Source organism: Dama dama, chromosome 22 (genome assembly GCF_033118175.1).
Source record: "Dama dama isolate Ldn47 chromosome 22, ASM3311817v1, whole genome shotgun sequence".
NCBI classification, from domain to species: Eukaryota; Metazoa; Chordata; class Mammalia; order Artiodactyla; family Cervidae; genus Dama; species Dama dama.
In genome coordinates, this window is record NC_083702.1 from 36,459,616 (window position 1) to 36,475,736 (window position 16,121).

A 16,121-nucleotide genomic window follows, 5' to 3' on the forward strand; every position below is an offset into this window, starting at 1 on the left:
GAGAAATATTTCTGTTTTTTTCTCCTTCCTGGGTTATCTTCTTCTTTTTTTAAAAAAATTTTTGGACCACAGTATGTGACACAAGGGATGACACCAGCCTTATGGCAGAAAGCAAAGAACTAAAGCGCCTTTTGATGAAAGTGAAAGAGGAGAGTGAAAAAGTTGGCTTAAAACTCAACATTCAGAAAACTAAGATCATGGCATCAGGTTCCATTACTTCATGACAAATAGATGGGGAAACAATGGAAACAGTGACAGACTTCATTTTGGGGTCTCCAAAATCACTGCAGATGGTGACTGCAGCCATGAAATTAAAAGATGCTTGCTCCTTGGAAGAAAAGATATGACCAACCTACATAGCATATTAAAAGGCAGAGACATACTTTGCCAACAAAGGTCCATCTAGTCAAAGCTATGGTTTTTCCAGTAATCATGTATGGATGTGAGAATTGGACTATAAAGAAAGCTGAGCACCGAAGAATTGATGCTTTTGAGCTGTGATATTGGAGAAGATTCTTGAGAGTCCCTTGGACTGCAAGGAGATCAAAGTAGCCAATCCCAAAGGAAATCAGTCCTGACATTGATTGAAAGGACTGACATTGAAGCTGAAACTCCAATACTTTGGCCACCTGATGTGAAGACCTGACTCATTGGAAAAGACCCTGATGCTGGGGACGATTGAAGGCAGGAGAAGGGGACGACAGAGGATGAGATGGTTGGATGGCATCACCAACTCAATGGACCTGAGTTTGAGTAACGTCTGGGAGTTGGTGATGTGCAGAGAAGCCTGGCATGCTGCAGTCCTTGGGGTTGCCAAGAGTTGGACACGACTGAGTGACTGAACTGATATGATATGCAGGATCTTATATCCCCAGCCAGGGAAAGAACCCATGCTCACCGCATTAGAAGGGTGGAGTGTCAGAGATGTCTCCTTCCTGGGATATGAGGAGATTGTACCTCTTGGCTTTCTTTTATTTGTATGGGGGCCATCCAACTACTTCTGATCAATCAATGGGTTGTAAGCAGAAGTTTCTACTTGAGACCCTTCCATATTGTCTTTTCCTTCTGGCATAAAAATTAGCAATGTTCAAGATGATAGCTGCTGCATTGGTTTGGAACCCTGAGTAATCCTGATGAGCAAGCCTTATTGCTGGCCTGAATTGGGCAAGAAATGCTAGTAATGAATAAATCTTCACCATTTTAAGCCACCAAAATTCTCTAATTGTCTGTTATCACAGCGTCACTTTGTCTCATCTTATGTATGCACTATATTTCCTATTTCACAGATGGAAAATCCACTCTATCTCTATTAGTATCAGAAATCTGTAAAAATTAAGACAGGAGACACAAATCAAAGCAAGCAAAGACTTTTTTGACCTGTGCAAGGTCATACAGTAGTAAGAGAACCAGGCCTTTGGAATACAAATCGAATCTGATGTTTCTGTTAGAGGAGTAATAAGTAAAATGCAAAAAGATTAGTTGCCTTATGTGAGTGTTCAGTCATGTCTGACTCCTCATGATCCCATGGACTGTAGCCTGCCAGACTTCTGTCCATGGACTTTTTCAGGTAAGAATACTGGAGCAGGTTGCCATTTTATAATCCAGGGGATCTTTCAGATCCAGGGATCAAATCTATGCATCCACCATTTCCTGCATTGGCAGGTAGATTCTTTACCATTTCAGTTAGATGTAGTATATTTTTACCTTCCCTTTATGCTTTTCTTTGGGTTTTTTTATTTACATAGGTGCTTTTAACTTTGGGAGAGAAATAACCTAAACTTGGAATGCTTTAAACCCTAGGTGATAAATAGTTTGCAATTTAGTCAAGCTAGCTAAAAAGTAAAATATAAATCAATGAAAAGTCATTGTTTCCAGGTTTATAGTGTGTTTTTCAGAAGACAGTCTGGTGAGAGTTCTGAATGGATTGTCATGTGTTTGACTAAATGGTCCAATGAAAGTCCCTTGAAGCTTGTAGAAAAGAGATTTTATTTTCAAACAGACAAACCTGAATTGCATTTGGCTTGTCTGGGCAAGAGCCCCTTTGAAAACCTTGGCTATGAGAAAAGAAGCCAGGGGTCAAGCACTCTTCATGTCAAACTGGAAAGGTCCATTCACTTTTTTTCTTTGTAAATCCTATCTACTTCCTATCTTTTCCAAAACAGAAAAATTAATGTCTTTCTGTCAGGACAGTCTTCCAAGCAGACTGAAAAGCACCTATTCCCTCTCTCCTTAAAAAAAAATTAATTGATGTAACATTATATATCATAATCTTTTTTTCATAATCACAACACTTAAACCTTTTATTTTATTGTTTTTCTTTCAGTCTTTAAAAATTTATATATATATATACATGGAATGTGCATATTATGAATATATGTATTTATGTGTATGTGCTCAGTCCCTCAGTTGTGTCCAACTCTTCACAGCCTCACAGACTGTAGTCCAACAGGCTCCTCTGTTCATGGAATTTTCCCAGCCAAAATACTGGAGCGGGTTGCCATTTTCTACTCCAGAGGATCTACCCAACCCAGGGATCAAACCCACATGTCTTATGTCTCTTGCATTAGCAGGTGGGTTCTTTATCACTAGCACCACCTGGGAAGCCCATATTATGAATATGTACATATATTGTTTTTTGAATAATTTTTATGCAAAAGCTGTTAGATTGTTGGTAACATGCTTTAGAACTCCCAAACCTAACTATATTCTGAACATCTTTCTATGTCATTAACCATTTATCTACAAACAATTTTAAACAAATATATGCTATTACATTGTACAGATCCACCATAATTTATTACCCTAATCCCTATCTTTAGATATTTAGATTAGTTCCAACTTTTCACAGTTACGAATACATAATGCTGAGATATATTTCTGTCCATATGTCTGCATGTAGGCAGTTGTGGTCTTCGGAGAAGGCAATGGTGCAACCCACTCCAGTACTCTTGCCTGGAAAATCCCATGGACGGAGGACCCAGGTAGGCTGCAGTCCATGGGGTCGCTAAGAGTCGGACACGATTGGGCGACTTCACTTTCAATTTTCACTTTCATGCATTGGAGAAGGCAATGGCAACCCACTCCAGTGTTCTTGCCTGGAGAATCCCAGGGACGGGGGAGCCTGGTGGGCTGCCGTCTATGGGGTCGCACAGAGTCGGACATGACTGAAGCGACTTAGCAGCAGCAGTAGGCTTCCCAGGTGGAACTAGTGGTAAAGAACCTGCCTGACAGTGCAGGAGACCTAAGAGTGGCGGATTTGATCCTTGGGTCAGGAAGATCCCCTGGAGAAGGGCATGGCAATCCACTCGAGTATTCCTGCCTGGAGAATCCTATGGACAGAGGACCCTGGTGGGCTAGAGTCCATAGTGCTGCACAGAGTCAGATATGACTGAAGTGACTTAGCATGCATGCAGTACTCACAGTTAATAGTCATTGAACATGTTGTAAATAGGTAAGTACCTCAAACTAGTTTCCCTATCTCCAAATTCCATGCTTTTACTTTTGCTTAGTAGTGCTTCTTTGATCCACTATTAGGAATCTGGGTTGCTGGCTTTGCTACTGGGTGACCCTAGGTAAGTCATTAGAGCTCTTTGAGCCTCAGTTTCATCATCTATAAATTGGCGGTAATAACACCTAAGTCACCAACTTATTATAAAGATTACAATACAAGCAGAGAGTATAATGCTTGGCACACAGAAAAAATCTCAATAAATATGAACTACTCTTCTTCGTCTATCCATAAAGCTAATCAGGAATTAACATTGCCCATACTCACACAGAGGGGAGTGTTCAGCCAGCTTGTCTTGATAGCCTCTCACTCTCTCTTTTTAAAAAATGTATTATTTACTTGTCTTTTGGCTGCACTGGGTCCTTGAAATTGCAAGTGGGCTTCCTCTAGTTGTAACAAGCAAGGGCTACTCTCTTGTTGTTGTCTGTAGGCTTCTCATTATGGTTGTTTCTCTGGTAGCAAAGCACAAGCTGTAGGCCTGTGGGGCTTTAGTAGTTGCCGTGCATGAGCTTAGATGCCCTGCAGCATGTAGAATCTTCCCAGACCAGGGGTCTAACCCCTGCATTGGGGGGCAGACAGCCACTGGGCCAACAGGAAGATCCTCACTCTCTTTTTCATCATAATTTTTAATGCTTAAAAAATCTCCATATCAGCAGTTATATCTCTATTATCATCCTTGCTAGCTGAGTCTCCCCTGGATTCAGTTCAGTTCAGTCACTCAGTTGTGTCCAACTCTTTGCAACCCCATGGACTGCAGCACACCAGGCTTCCCTATCTATCACCAATTCCCAGAGCTTGCTTAAACTCATGTCCATTGAGTTGGTGATGCTGTCCAACTATCTCATCCTCTGTTGTCCCCTTTCCCCCTGGATTAATTTTGCCAAAGATTTCCCCTATTTCCTTATTTCTTTGACTTTTCAAAGAATTACCTTATTGGTCAATTTCAGACCTTTTACTTTGTGTTACATTAATTTCTGCCTTTATATTTAGAATTGTATTTGAATTTATTAATCTTAATAAATTACATCCATTTGAAAAATGGAGCTATATATGGGCACAATCATGTATTTGATCTATAATACTTGGTACACATAACGGCCAGGAGGTCTGGAAGGGATTCTGCTGTAATCTTGACATTCTGCTACTTTCTTTGAATTTATTTTGTTTCCTTTTTCAGGTTTCCTGAGTTGAGAGTTTGGTTCACTTGTTTGTACCTTTTTGTGTTTTCTCTTCAATGCATTTAAAGCAATAAGTTTAAATACTTATTTGACCATATCCCACAGATGCAAAGCTGTGTACACAGGAAAACAACTTTTCTGTTTCTATTTTTTCTATGTGGAAGGGTTTTACTAATATTTACTACTGTCATTTGGCATTCTTCGGTTATTTACTACATGGTAGGTCTAGGAGAGTAAAAGTAATACTAAATTTCACACACTGAAAACAAAAATCAGATGAATTCTGGGTGCCAAAAAGGTTTTCACCATGATTTTTCTCTGTGGGCTACAATTTTAGTTTGTCTATCCACATTTGGTGTAACTTAGAGAAGAAGGAATAAGTGAAAGACAGGGGATAAAAATTCATATTTAACTATAGATTACTAAAGTTAGCACTGACCATGGTGTGTATCTGTTACCTATATTACCTGAACTTTAATCATGATTGGTAATAAGAGAGTTGATAAGAAGAGTTTTGGAAAGTCCTACCAAAAAATCTATTATTTAGGCCAACAGTTCTCAATCTGGGTCTGTGAACTTTAATGAAAAATAAATATACACATTTTATGTATATATATATATAAACATATGCATTAATAATACATATGCATCAATGTATTTTTTCACTGATCCTTAATTGAAAATGATCATTTCTTCCATTATGAATATATTCAGCAAATGATAGTAATATTAGAAATCTTTGACTTTGTTCCCAATAGAAATCACACATATTTTCTACCACATTAAGTTGGTACAGATATCTCAAAATATTGTTTATGTATATCACTACTGCAAAATTACTGTAGGTATTGATCTTGTTATTTGATGCATTAATAAAGAAGCAAATATATAACTATTATTATCTATGGCTGTGTAATAAATTACCCCCAGCCCCAATTAATGGCTTAAAAAATGAATACATATTATTTCACAGTGTCTGTGGGGTAGGAATCTTGCAAGACTTCGCTGTGTATGTTGGCTCAGGGTCCTTTGCCAGGCTGCAATCATCTTGAAGTTCCACTGGGAAAGAGTCTGCTTTTATGTGGTTGTGGGCAGGATTCAGTTCCTCACAAGCTGTTGGACTGGGTGGCCCAATTCCTAAGTGTCTGTTGACTGGAGACCTTGCTCTGTGTTTACCGCATGGCCCTCTCCACAAGACAGGGCAGAGCATGACAGCTGCTATCATCAGAGTGAGCAGGAAATGGAGCTGGAGAGGATGAACAAGATGGAAGCCAGAGTTCTTTGTAATCCAATCGTGGAGGTGATATCTCATCATTTCTGCTGTATTCTCCTTTGCAAAACCAAGTCACTAGTTCCAGTCCACACTCAAGAGAAGGGGGTTGTACAAGAAAGGAATACCAGAAGGTGAGGATTATTAAGAGTCATCTTAGAAGCTGCCTACATCAGAACTATATAAAAAACTCAGTTTTAGTATTTTAATAACTTTACATTAATGTAATCAATTTCTTTTATACCCTAGGTAGCTTATTTTATGCATTTAAAAACACTATTCTGAAAAATAGTCTATAGATTTCACCAGACTTCCAAAAGAGCACTTGGCTCTAATTTGATTCAGGTCAGGTACCTTCAACACCTAGGGAAATTTGTTAGGAATGCCTTCAGTTTAGAAACTAGCCTGCCTCATGTTATCTTAGTCTGATACCCTAGACTAGTTCATAACTCTTAGTGCCATGAAAATAGCAAGGCACATTTGAAAACATAAGTTTGCTAGAGCATACTCCATAAACTGCTTTCAGTCCTACCCACCTGAATTAATATGTGTGTGGTGGAGGGAGAGAGGTGTACAGCCCTCTGTTAAGTGTGTTTGATCACAATTAAACTTCTAATGCTTGCATATGGCAATTGTCATTTGAGCCTCAAAATTACCATATGATATAGAAGGAACTGATTTCTCAAGAACACAGTAATTACCAGATCACATAGTGCTTTTTCCAACAATCAAGCTATGTACGAGAGAGAAGAGAGTGTTAAAAAAAGAGAGAGAAGTGATGTTAAGATTCTTTCCTAAGTTCTTCCTATGTGTCACCTGCTCTGGGCAAAACTAAAGATAATGGTCGTCATCTCTGAATTACATTTTCTGCAAGCACAGCACTAGCTTTGTATATTGTCTTAACACCTCTAAAGTAAATTCTATTTTATAAAATCTCCAATATTCAGATAGAACATAATTTGTCAATGATAATTGGGGACAATTCTCTAATTTGGTTTGCTCAATAAAAACTCAAATGCATCACCTTCCCAAAGCCATCCTTTCTGAGTCATAGTACAGGTGATTTTCCTCATAGTTCTCTGATCCTAAACAAGCAGCAGCCCAGTAACGTCAGTTATTTTAGATTTTTCAAGATGATGCAAGCAAATTTTTCATGAATGCTGCAGGCTTTTTTTTGTTTGTTTGTGTTTTTGTAGCTTTTCCAAATGTGAATCCCTCTCAAGTCTCTACAGTCGAGTCATGATGGAAAAGGAAAAGGTCAAGGAACACTGACCTACTAACTAGTTAGGCAACATGATCAGCCAATCCATTTTTGTTGACCATTTTCCTACTCTGCAAAAGGTTCTAAAAAGATAATTGAAATGATCTCTAAGCTCCCTTTTATCTTTAACACTCACTTTGCATTGTGAAGCATCAAGAAAAACTCTGGCGACATGTAGGACACGTGACCAATGTGGCAACACCCTGGGTCACTCAAGAGTGGCCTGAACTAGCTTTCAGCAGGGAGGAGGGAAGTGAGGTGAGGCTGATAAGGAAGGGAGGCGGTCACTCTTCGAACAACTCCTTCAGGGCCAGTCAGGAATTCACCGGGTGCAGGTGGGTGGGGCGTGTGTGTGGTGGGGTGCCTGCGTTGACGACAGAAGGTTACTTCCGGCTGTGGTGCGTGTGACGTCAGGCACCGGCCGAGCCTCCTAGAAACGGAGGAGGGAGGGCTCGCGAGAGTTCAGGGAGGCCGCCCCGAGATTCCGGCGCGGCGGCGGCGGGTCCCACCTCCCGGGGGCGGGGCGAGGGCGGAGCGGGCAGAGGGAGCAGACGGTCGCCGGGCCGGCTGCGGTCCGTGCGGAGGCTGAGCCGGCCGCGGGCGCGACCGGAGGCAGGTGAGTGCGCTGATGCGGCGCTCCTTCGCGGAGGAGGCTAGGGGTCCGGCTCGCCGCTCCGGCCCCAACTCTGAGAGCCGGATCAGAAGATCTTATGTGTCTTACGGTGTCCAGGGAAAGCCGGGCTGATTTCGAGGCTGGAAATATCTCCGGTGAAGCTCCGGTGACGGCCTTGGCCCTCTTGTTTCTTGGGGTGATACTGGCCCCGGGTGTCCGGGAGAGGTGGCCTGGGGCCCGGGGAGGAATCTTTGTCCTCCTTGGCTCCTCTGGCCTCTCCCCTCCGCGGCCCCCGAGCCCCGGGCTCCCTGTCCCTGCCTGAGCTTCATAAACAATAACAAATGTCGCGGACCTTCCCCTGTATCCCCTGCTCTCCCGTCCCGTGCCCTCCAGCCGATGCCAGCGAGGGGAAGGATTCTGGGCATGGCTCTTAGATTGTGGGGGCTGTTTGTGTACCATTCCTAAAAACTGATGCGTCAGATTGCTAAACATTTCTCAGATAGACACAGTAAAAGCCGCCCAGCTCCCAGAAGCCAAGGAGTGTTTAAAGCCGGTCTCTCAAAATCGGACCCTACCGCTGGAATCCTAGACCCTTCTTTTCACCATCATTTTCTCCCACTCCCTTTTTTTTTCATCTTTACTACGGGAGGACGAACGAGTGGTTGTTTGGTATGGGTAAAAATAGGGAAGGTTGTGTCCGATGGAGGAAGGAAACATTTCACCCTTAAAAGTTGCCAGGTAGAGAGCAGAAGAACTAACTTTATTTTCAAAATCAGTGGCCTCCCGTTTACTGATACTACTTCTGTTTTATGGGACCGCTTTTCGGATTGTGAATTTGGAGGAAAGACATAAAAAGAAATGGGGAGGGGGGCGGGGAGACCTGGTGGTGCAGGGAGTAGGGGCTGGTCCAGAAAGCATGATGCTGGTGTTCCTCACTTGATAAAATGCAGAGCCAACGCTCCCGTCTATTTCACGCAACTTGCGATAAGTTTTGATAGAAGCCAATTGCTTGGAAAAGGTGGCCTGAGTATTAGCTTTAATACTACTAAAATCTGAGGAAACAGCTTTAAGTGTTTCACTTATGCCTCCTAGCTGTAAGCCGGGAGTGAGACTTGGTTTTTCGGGGGCTGTGAGTGGGGGACGGGGTTAGGCCTTATACTTGTCAAGTCTCCTTACTTTAGGGCAGGGTTTATTGTTGTTTAAGCCCAGTTTTGCTTACTGAGGGAAGGTTTTTGAAAGTTCTTTGTCTAGGTCATAAATGTATATAAGATACTGGAAGCCTCTTTGTGTTTGGTTTTTCTTTGTATGCCTCAGGATATATAAAACAATTAAGTTTATTATACTGTCTATCCAGTGGCTGAGAGGTGTTGTATGTGAATTTACCATTCTTGTGACTATGTGAGGGGAGAGAAATTCGTCCAAAATAGGATGTTAAATTATGATGACATTTGTTCATTGCATAGAAACATCAAAGTACCTTTCTGTAAAAGATTCTGATCTCAGAGGAAGTACAATGGATAAAAAAAAAATGTTTTTAATTTGGTTTGATATGGCTTAGCATTTGTGGTATTCTCCTTGTTGAGATGGCTAATGACATTCCCCATTTACTTGGGATATGTTTAGAATGAGAAACAAATTGGGTGTTGTCTTTGTAATCCTTTGAAAGCCCCTGCCACTGGGGAATGAAAAAAAAAATTAGACTTAGAAAAACCACGTTAAATGAGTGCAATTCTTCTTTAGTCTTTTGTTTTTGAGTTTCTTTTTAAATAAATAATAGAGTGGAGACCAGAAATATTTGTGCAAATAAGGTGTCCTCGGCAGTTTTCATGCTGAAAAAAATTAATTTCCAAAGGTAACACACTATAAAAACAAAGGAAGAATTGTAGTTTGTAGAAAGGGATAATAAAGCAACAGCCTGAATTCAGCCATTTGTTCTCAGAAAAGTTCTGTTCTCTCAAAGTTAGGGCTGCAGCATCATGTTAGCAAAGTTGGATAACACTTTATATAGTGTTTTCCCAGTGATCTGGGATAAGCTGGAGGCTCTTTTGCATGTGTGTGGCACTTTTTTGAGAGACGGAAAAGGGCACAAATCAAAGCCAGAAAGTTTTGCATCTCAATGTAATGTGAAAATGATTTTATTTTACATAAACAGTGGAGGGTGAATCAGGCAAGCATATTGTCATCTAGCAACCCCAAGATTACATTAAAATTAGCAGATGGGTAAGTTATGATTAGGTTGACTTGACATATGTGGAAATTATGCTACTGTATTTTTATATTAAAAACACCATAGACTTTTTTTTTAACCATAGGCTTTTTGAATGAAATAATAAGAGAGCATTTAAAGCATAAGAAATCTTAAAAATTAATTTATAAAGATAACCTTGGTCAGTAGTTAAAAGATATTAAGTAAATCCTTCTTCCCCACCCCCCAAATTTTTGTTTAAGTGTTAAGAGAGTGTTTACCTAGATAGGTCCGGTACTGATGTGTGCTGATTACAGAAAGCTCCTTTCTCCAGGTACCTGTTTTCTAATTGATTGACACAGTATTATTGTTCAGAACCTTTAGAGAGAGGGAACTGAAGGGCAACAGTGAGTAGCATTTGCTGCCCTGTGCACTCAGATGAACTGTGGTCTTTTGTCTTCAACCTGATGCGAAGAAGATATTCCCAAATAACTATAATACACAATCCATTTTGTGGGGAAGCCAAAGAGGAAGGGGTTAAATTCTACTAGACCAATTAAAGAAGGCTTTCATCAGGGAAAGGCATTTGTGTAGATGATTGAGATGATCTAGTCATATGATGATCATCATAAGCACTTTATATAATGCTGCTTGCTCCTAAACCGTTACCGTGCTAATCTACCTCAGTTTAATCCTTACAGAAACTGTGTGGAGTGGGTGTTTTTATTCCCATTTTGCAGACACAGTAATTGAGGTATCTAGAAAATGGTAAAGCAGGGGTTCCCACCCAAGAATTCTGACTTGTATCCCTGTGCTTAACCAATCGCCTTGATTTTTCTCCCACTTTTGATGATGTTCGTTTGGGAAAATGCGTTCACCTGACACCTAAATTTAGGGATGTGTTTTCTAGAAAGAGCTCCAAAATAGTGAAAACCCTGGTAAATAGGTTATTTTTGGCATGTTAGATACTAACTCCGTTTTTAGAAATTGCTCTTGGTGCACATTAAGTGTAATCCTTGAGTGGAGTTTTGATAAATTTGATTCATTACCTAGTAGCAGGACCCACAAGGGTTTACAAGGGAGAAGTTGTAACTATGTTAATTCCTTTGCCTAGTGGAATGTTTGAATCATTGTATATTTTGGCTTGTAATTTTTTAAAACCACTTGGCACTGGGTATTTTTTGCATTGAATTGGGAAGTTGGAATTTAGTTAATTATTGAACGTCAACCTCAGCAGCCCTTTTTATTTTTTTATTTTCATAGCAGCTAAATTTATAATCAGTGAATCTGAATAGTGTTGAACACTTGAATCAGTGTTTTGAATAGTGTTGTACATGTATAAAATGAGAGAAGTTCAGTCACTGATACTTTTATGTTAGGGCAACTTTGAAAGCTCTTTGGGGTTGTGAAATAAAAGGTACTTTAGAATTGCACTGGACCCAGTACAAGCCTACTTGGTAAATGCTGCTTTGTTGAATGAATGGTCCAACTGATTTTATTTATGAAGTTTCAGGAGTGGTTTGCACTTGTTGGTTAGGTATTGAAGTCATTTTAAATTGGATTTAAAGATAAGGGGAAAAAATTATGGTTAGACCGTACTAACCATATGGATACTTAGCTGTCGTTTCCTCCCAGCAAGATGCAGATCTTTGTCAGAGCCCTTATCAGCTGTACTTGTAGTATTAAGTAGAGCTCTAGGGGCACAGCTTTTATTAATGAATATAAGTATCCTCTCCTTGTGTGAGTGTGGTAGATTGTAGAAAACCTTGACAAGCTTAAAACCTAATGGGAAAAAATGGGGAAAAAAAAATTGGCAGAACAAAATCCAGGATTTAGAGCCCAATGTATTTATATTATTACAGTAAGACACAAATTGCAAAACAGATTTTATTTTTTTTATTTTTTATTTATTTTTTTATTGTAGTGGTTTCTGTCATACATTGACATGAATCAGCCATGGATTTACATGTATTCCCCATCCTGATCCCCCCTCCAACCTCCCTCTCCATCTGATTGCTCTGGGTCCTCCCAGTGCACCAGGCCTGAGCACTTGTCTCATGCGTCCAGCCTGGGCTGGTGATCGCAAAACAGATTTAAAATTTTTTTTTTCCACACAGCCTGAATTAGTAGTGATGGTATATTATTTCCATTTACCACCCACTGTTTGACAAAATTTTGGTGATCTTCAGCCCATAATCTCAGGGAGATGCTTTTAAGTCCACTGTGCTTTGTTATAAAAAAAAAAAGAAAAAAGAAAAATTACACATTCCTTCAAGTACAGGTTTTATTTTGAAAAGGTTATTCTCAGTAAGGAGGAGTGTGAGTTGGGTAAACTCAAAGGGAAATCAGACATACCCTCACCTCCTTGCTGATAGTAATTTTGGAGGCATCTTTTCCCATCATAGGCTAGTTTTGTCTCCAATGAAAGTCCACTGAGAGCCGTAACCTCCCTAAGACCTTAGCAGTTACAGGTCAGATAGTGAGTTGACCATTCATGTTGATGTTGTGTACATTCAGAAAGGCCCCCAACTTTGGCAGTTTTTCTGTGGCTTATGACAATAGTACTTGTACTGTGTTCAGCTTTTAAATTCTTAAACAAGCTCTTTGCCTTCCCCTGAATTTAACCCTAGACAGGTTGACAACCCAAGTGGGTGTTGATTCTCTGGCCACCCACATGGAACATTTCCTGTTTTCCTGGTCTTTTTGCTGATTCTTATTGGTTCCATAGGGCTTCCCAGGTTGCTCAGTGGTAAAGAATCTGCCTGCAATGCAGGAGACCTGGGTTTGATTGCTGGGTTGGGAAGATCCCCTGGAGAAGGGAATGGTTACCCATTCCAGTATTCTTGCCTGAAGAATTCCATGGACAGAAGAGGAGTCTGATGGGCTACAGTCCATGGGGTTGCAAACAGTCAGATACAACTGAGTGGCTAACACTTTCACTTACTTTCACAGCAAATCTCTGGTTGGTGACATGAGTCTTAACATCCATGGGTGCAGACTTTTCACACGTGAGAGTGTTTAAGTGGCTGAGCCCATATGCAAAGCCTGTGTCCATTGTTTTTCACCTTTTACAATTATTTGCTATCTCTTCATCTGCTTCAGGAGGGGATTCTATTCCTCTTCTTCCTAATTTTGGGACACTTTTACTGTTTTTGCAGTTATCAAATATGGTTGCATTAATAATGATTTCCCAGGTGACCCTACTGGTAAAGAGCCTACTTGCCAATGCAGGAGATGCAAGAGATGCGAGTTTGACCCTTGGGTTGGGAAGATTCCCTGGAGGAGGAAATGGCAACCCACTTCAGTATTCCTGCCTGGAAAAATCCCACAGACAGAGAAGGCTGGTGGGCTACCGTCCATGGGGTTGCATAGAGTCAGACATGACTGAGCACAAACACATATGTGCACGTGCACACACACACACACATACACACACACACACACACACACAGCATCTCAAAATCAACCACAGATACAACCACTTCCCCAGAATAAAAAACAAGATGGCAGAAACTGAAACGATTCTACATGATGCTAATACCATCTATTTTGGGTCAGCAGAGTTTTGGTGGCTTTGCTATGGAGCCTCACTTTCATTCTATCTATGAATATTTGGAAAATTGAAAATTACATATCACTAAGCACTTTTTTTTGTCCTGTTCTCCTTCTATACAGTCGTTGCTCTTCAGCTTTTATGATTTGGAGATTTTGGCTACTCTTCTCTAGATTCTTCAGCAGTCCTGGAGGCACAGTAAGTAATTTGTGTATTTAATATGAAAAATGCTTTGTGGTAATCCATGTTTCCCAAATGTTGTCACCCAGTAGTGGACTACAGATTTAGCCCTCTGTATTTCATCTTCCCCATTGACATGTTCTTGGCTCCTTTTTCTTCCTGAATGTCACCAATCAGGGTACAGGTCTAGTAATAATTTTACCAGCAACAGTAATCATTTGCTTAATACTTACTATGTACCAGATATAGTACTGAGTACTTTATATAAATATCATCTCATTTAGTCACACAGCAACTGTCTCAGCTGTTATCTCTAGTTACAAACAAGGAAACTGGAGCCTAGCGGGGTGAAGGGACCAGGACCACAGGAGTAGATGAATAGATAGTTAAGGGGCAGGGTTAGAAGCTGATCTCTGAGATCCAGGGTTGCTTTCTCTTATATTGCTTCATTTTATTACAAAAAACTTTTCCTGTGCTATTTAATTTACCTCCTCCTTCTAGTCTCACCTGAATTTTGTTTCTTTCCTCTCCTCCTTCCTGTTTTTAGAAGTTATTTACATTTTTGATATAGAACATAAATTCCTTTGGGAAAGTATACAAAAAATAACTTCAGCTCTGCTCAGATTTCCTATAAAGGTGAACCTGCTCTTGGCGAGAGCTAACTATAAGAAGAATACTAGTAACACCTTATGTTTGTATTGTGCTTTAGAGTCTTATAAAGCATTTTTAGACATTTTCTTGGTTAATCCTCAAAGCAGACTTAAATTTGTGTCTTTAAGATTAAAAGCTGCCAAAGGTAGTTTGCTAAGGCTTCTGCAAAGTTAGTTGATGAGACAGTTTTGGGCCTGTGATTTTAATGCTGAAATAAACAATGTGATCAAATGTTCTGATTTCACGTCAGTTGGGAGCAGATGTATATCATTGTAGCGTGGCATTTTCCTAAAGGGTCTTACAATTTTGAACTTTTTTGGTCAAAATTGAGAAATTGGAATTTTAGTTCTGCATTTTGAATCATAAACTATTTTAAGTCCTCAATTCTTGCATTTCAGGTGAGTGATAGTTAAGTTTCTGTCTGCTTCATCCTGCACACAGCTGTTGGATTTAACTAGATTAATTATGATGAAGGAAAGGGTGGAGGGAGGATAGATATTGTTTCAAAAGTGAAGTTAAAGAATGAGGGCTTGGTGAGGAGTCTTCCAGTAGCTTTGTCATAGGAAACTGATTATAAGCTTTAAAGGATGGACAAGCTGCAGGTATTCACCTCTGGAAAGTGTATAATTTGAGTGATCATAAAGTTTATTGAATGATCCATTTTTGAAGTACTATCTTGTACCTGTATCTTGCTTTATTAAATTTAGTATTTGCCCAGTTGTGGACATTTTTACTTAGCTGAGCACTTGTCCATTGACTTGCCCCCATTACGGAAACACCATAACATGTTTGCTCTTCATAATGATTCTGTATGTGTCAGCAGGGGCTTACTTTTGAGACTGGGGAGTTGCCTTTTGTTGTGTTTTTACAGTAGTGATCCATTGGATTTGGACACGTCTTTCAAATCTGGTTGAGGATGTTCTCCTTATGTCCACTATTACTTTGCCAAACAGAATAGACTTTCTATTTTGGTGGCTAGAGTGGAAAAATTTAAGTCTTGAATTGTGTGTATTATTTGACCCACTGATATTCTTAATACTGGCAAATCCTCAAGGAATCACAGACTCATAATATTTTCATTAGCTTAATCATCACAGTTCAACATTTATCAACTATTTTCTGCACACTGAATTAGATACCGTGGCAAAATAGAGACAAGTGGAAGGGATTGCCCTTCTATCAAGGAAGGTTCAATCCAGTAAGACATAATGTATGGGTGCAAATAAGTGTAAATCAATCAGAAAGTGATAAGCAAGTAACAGGGCACTGGGAAACAGAAGGAGAAAAGATTGCTTCTGGCTGGAGAGATTAGGATGGCTTCCAATATAAAGTGAAATAGAAATTGACCATTTATGAGTGAAAGACATGTCAGGGGAGGGATTAGCATGAGTTTGAAATATCTCCATAAGACCTGATGAATTTTGTGTTAATTATTTACTTCTTTCTCTGCCTTGTTGGATTTGAGCCCATTCAGCTTAGAGAACAGGTGTTTTTCAGCTTTTCATTCTCTGCATCATCAACTGTGCAACCTGGTACATTTAATTAAAGTTCTACTTTAGTGAGATTACAGAGGCAGTAGTGTATATGGGACAGATTCAAGGGAAGACGGACTGGAAATGGGAAGACCGAGGAAGAGGCTGGTTGAAATAATCTGAGATTGCACTCATGCTCAGTCGTGTCTGACTCTTTCATGACCCCATAGACTGTAGCCCATCCACCAGG

The 16,121-nt window shown here is 40.1% G+C and overlaps 1 protein-coding gene across 4 annotated transcripts in view; it reads left to right on the forward strand.

The window, feature by feature from the left end:
• Positions 1–7,743: 7,743 nt before the first annotated feature.
• Positions 7,744–16,121, forward strand: part of STK38L (serine/threonine kinase 38 like) — an 82,644-nt gene continuing 74,266 nt past the window's right edge. For all 4 annotated transcript variants that reach the window (XM_061125174.1, XM_061125172.1, XM_061125173.1 and 1 more), the window contains exons 1-2: positions 7,744–7,833; positions 13,691–13,766. The gene's annotated coding sequence lies outside the window, so the exon portion shown is untranslated. The remainder of the gene's footprint in view (positions 7,834–13,690; positions 13,767–16,121) is intronic.